The sequence below is a fragment of the Bidens hawaiensis genome, unplaced genomic scaffold (genome assembly GCF_021521415.1).
Source record: "Bidens hawaiensis isolate Kalapana, Puna unplaced genomic scaffold, B.hawaiensis_p1.1 tig00028801_1, whole genome shotgun sequence".
Classification (NCBI taxonomy): Eukaryota; Viridiplantae; Streptophyta; class Magnoliopsida; order Asterales; family Asteraceae; genus Bidens; species Bidens hawaiensis.
Genome location: NW_027494730.1, coordinates 106,520 through 110,732, shown reverse-complemented (window position 1 = coordinate 110,732; position 4,213 = coordinate 106,520). Strand labels below are relative to the sequence as shown.

The window sequence follows — 4,213 nt, the reverse complement described above, 5'->3', positions numbered from 1 at the left end:
AAGTTTATCAAAGTTTTAAATTTATAAAACGATTTGTGTTAACTACACAAAACAGATTGAGAACATGTCGTAACGTAGTATAGCTTAGATAAGAGCCAAGTATCACGAGTACACGACTTCTCCTATACCTCGACCTTTACAATTGTTTAACTGATTTAACTTATAAAGATGGAGGGTTGGTTTAAAAGGGATGAAATAACACAGAAATAAAAAAGATTTAACATTTTAGTAAATTTAAAAAGAAATGGTACCTTGATTGGGGTCAAATGTAGAGATTTATTTTAGAACTCGCAAATAATTTAAGAATTTTAAGAACTCTCATTAATTAATACTAGTATGAAATTCGCGCGATGCTGCAGCGACAACGATTTGCAATGCGACACTTGTTTATGTTAGTTTATCAATCCTCTCGTGATATAGTGTATAGTACTTATACTTATGTTAGTTTTCTTAATCGTGTAATATTTTACAAAAGTTTATTACGTTAATTGTTTAATTGGTTCGGTTGATACATGTATATAGGTTTGTAAATGAGCCGAACCGAGCTAGGCCAATCTTGAGCTCAACTCGAATACATGTCGAGCTAGCTCGGCTCAAGATCGAAATTTTAAGCGGGCTGAACATGGGAGCTTGAGCTTGGCTCATTCATAAATCGAGTCAGCTCATACTAACTCGAAATGGCTTGAACCCTTTTCTTTTGAGATGTTTTTAGCCATAAGAGCATTCACAATAGCTCCTTTATAATTATCTGAGGAAGTTCTCTAAATTCTTTTAGAGAGTTGTAAGTGGTTGTGAGTGGAGAAGAGAGAAAATTTTAAAGAGATGAGTAAATTTGGAGAAATATCATTCATCCTCTAGTTATTTTTTAATATATTTGAATATGGTTGTGAGTAGAGTAAAGAAAAAAGATAATGATAAAGATGTAAAAAAAATTATTATTTAATTGCATATGAGATAAAATATAGTGTTTTTTAATGTAATTATAGAGATTTGGATAAATAAGCTACCGGAAATGCTCTAAGATCTTACTTTGATTTAATTGGAAGGACCATTATTTACAAAGACCAGGATTTCGCACAACAAGCCGATATTTTAATCCCGATATTTTTGGCTGATTTGCTAGAATATTGAACCGGCGGTTATTTCTAAAATACTCGTTTTTACCGGCAAACCGGTTTTAAGTTTGAGAAATTTTTGATATTTTCGGCCCATATTTTTTCAAAATTACTTTTAACCCAACAATTAGCATTTAAACGTATAAATTTAGGACTATTTTTTTTAAAGTGAGTGCTTTTGTGTTAGTTTTTTTTAATATGGATTAACTTAATTTTGAATTATTTTTTATTATGGAATCATTTAATTTTGGTTTATTTTTGGAGTTCAAGTTGCATTTATAGGTAATTATAAGATAAACTATTCAACCGGTTGAACCTCCCAATATAACCCGGTTCAACAAGTCGTACAATTTTTAGCTCAATCTGGTAAGAGTAAAAAACTGGTTTTTAAAACACTGGTTGGAGTTGATTTATTCTTTTGATTTTGTAGTTTGAATTGCATAAATGGGAGGAATGGTTTTATAAATTTAAATTTGATAAAGTAAAACAGAACCTGGGCATATGTGTTTAAACACTTTATATGTTTATGATGCATATGTAAGTTGTATTTTTATGAATTATTGACTTATACATTATAACCTACGCATCGGTTTTGAAAATTTTTTATATATAAACGTCGTAATGGTAGGTTTTGTTTTTTTTAAACATAATTTATTTAAAGATATAAAGGTAAACAAAAAAAGAAATAAATTTGTCAAATTTTTGGATAAAGATGAGGGGTTGCATGTGTAACCATTCCTAGATATTACAAAAGTTATATAAAGTTTAAGGGTAATTATTGTAACAATAGAATGAGAATGAAAATGCATTTGTAGGTTTATAATTGCATATCTAAGTTGTACTTTAATGCTTAATTGGCTTGTACATTATAATCTACACATCGGTTTTGAAAATTTTTTATATCTAAGCGTTGACAAAAATAAGAACGTCGTAATGGTAGGCTCGGTTTTTTAGAAACATGATATATTTAAAGATATAGATGGAAACAAAAAAATAAATAAATTTGTCAAGTTTTTGGATAAAGATGAGGGGTTAATGTGTAACTATTCTTAGATATTACAAAATTTATCCAAAGTTAAAGGGTAATTATTGTAACTATCAAAAGGTAGTTATTGTAATTATAGAATGAGAATGCCTCCAAATTTTAAAAATACATGCATTCAAAAGTTGTACATATTGAATAATTGTTTGGACAACTTAAAATTTAAGAGGTCCTTGACTCCTCCATTATATATAGTAGAGATAGAGATATTAACTATTAATTTTATTGTTTTAGTATAACTGGTGTAGTTATATCATATACTACATGTAGTCCAATCATTATATATGTGTAAATTGATTGTTACACATACAAGTAACCTGGTTATTATTACATATATGTAAATGTTATTAACGTTATCGGTCCAAACCCAGTTTACATCTATGCAACCACTACAGACCCAATCAAGTAGGCCCAATTCAAATGTTAGTAAAAGCCAACAAGGAAAATTAAAGCATGTTATAAGCACGGGTAGAAGAAGGATGTAGGCAAGAATGAACTTGAATGTGTTAACCGTCTGATTTCCCATCTCCATTCTCTCTGTTTTCGGATTCTGTTTCCCTATCCCCTTTCTTGTATCCAGTTTCTTACGATTCAATGAAATATGAACCGGTTACTCTATTAATCTCGTGTTTGATTATTTGTTTATTAGTTTGTATCGATTCACTTCAGTAAACTTGTGTTTACATACATATAATCACATAATTACATACAACAAATAATATAAGCATCTTGAAATACTCTCAACTAATTATAAATAACATCTACCCAATAGTTGGGACTAATGTAACATTTTGTGTTGTAAAATTACGTTTAATTGAGAGCGCCATCCCGAGAGATTGACGTTGAATTGAGAACGTCGTCCCGAGAGACTACTTCACAGAAAAAGATTAATTATATCATTTTGCGCACAAGATGTGAGTCTACAAGCTTCAACTAAAACAACATAATTTAAAAGGTAAACTTATCATTTTATCATATCACCAAACATTTTGCATAGAATCATCAAATGCAACAAACAATACATCATAGAATTAATACTAAATATGCAAGTAGAGAGCATTTTCTCTTTATTCATAATCATATAACATTTGATACTCAAGGTGTTGTTGACACAATTTTATCTCCAGTCTTCTCTTTGGCAAGTTGTTCTGCTCTGAGTTTATCCTCGGCCAACTTCTGGGCTTGAGGACAGTTGAAGTAGCAAAAGCACATGTGTTTCCCATCGCGCACGTGACAAGCTCCATGAGCTGCACCCTCCCATGTCTGACACTGTTTGTCACAGTGTCCTGTGTTGCGACAAGTTCCAGACCATGTCTGGCTTGCCTTCTCACATAATGCTCCGTCAACATATCCGATTTCTGTATACATTAAACAAATCAAATTATATCAATAAAAGTTGTAACTATTATACTAAATATATATATTTACAACATTTACAAGGCGAAACTCGTGTTTTAACTATCATCAACGCGTATTGTGTGTATTGAACAATATTGGATAATATGAAGTGTCAGTCATAAACACTTAGTTTTAGGGTGAACACATATATTTAGTTTATGCATGAAGAAACTAATCAAATCATTGTTATATATTGCTTCTTTCTATGCCTTCTAGCATGTGTTATATGTTAGCTTAAGTACGTAGTAACTAGTAAAGTACGAGTAAAGCTGAAATAACGAACAAAAACGAGTGTAAGTAAGAATAAGTACCTGCTATAGCAAGAACAAAAAGAAACAGAATAAATGCAAAACAAGCAGCTGAATTTTTGGCCATGTTTGAGAAACTGAAGCTCAAGAACACTTGTTACTCTGGTTTTGTGAAGAGAAGGTTGAGATGATGAGGGTATTTATAGGAAGAAAACATGCTGCATGTCTCCAAATGAAGACAAACAAGGAAGAAAAAATTACAAGTTTCCACACAAATTGTCTTGTATTGAATTTTCAAAATATGCGGATGCATCTAGAGAATAGAACAAATTTTCCACACAAAATATCCACAATGTTTACAAGATCGTCATGCTTTTCCTCTCTACATAAATGTTAGTTATATTTTTTCC

At 30.8% G+C, this 4,213-nt stretch overlaps 1 pseudogene across 1 annotated transcript; it reads right to left on the bottom strand.

Annotated features, from left to right (window-relative positions):
* Positions 1-3,252: 3,252 nt before the first annotated feature.
* On the bottom strand, positions 3,253-3,956 carry LOC143577772 (defensin-like protein 19 pseudogene; annotated as a pseudogene). The gene is made up of 2 exons (XR_013143167.1): positions 3,867-3,956; positions 3,253-3,515 (listed from the first exon to the last, which is right to left on the bottom strand). The product of XR_013143167.1 is annotated as a defensin-like protein 19 pseudogene (transcript).
* Positions 3,957-4,213: the final 257 nt, after the last annotated feature.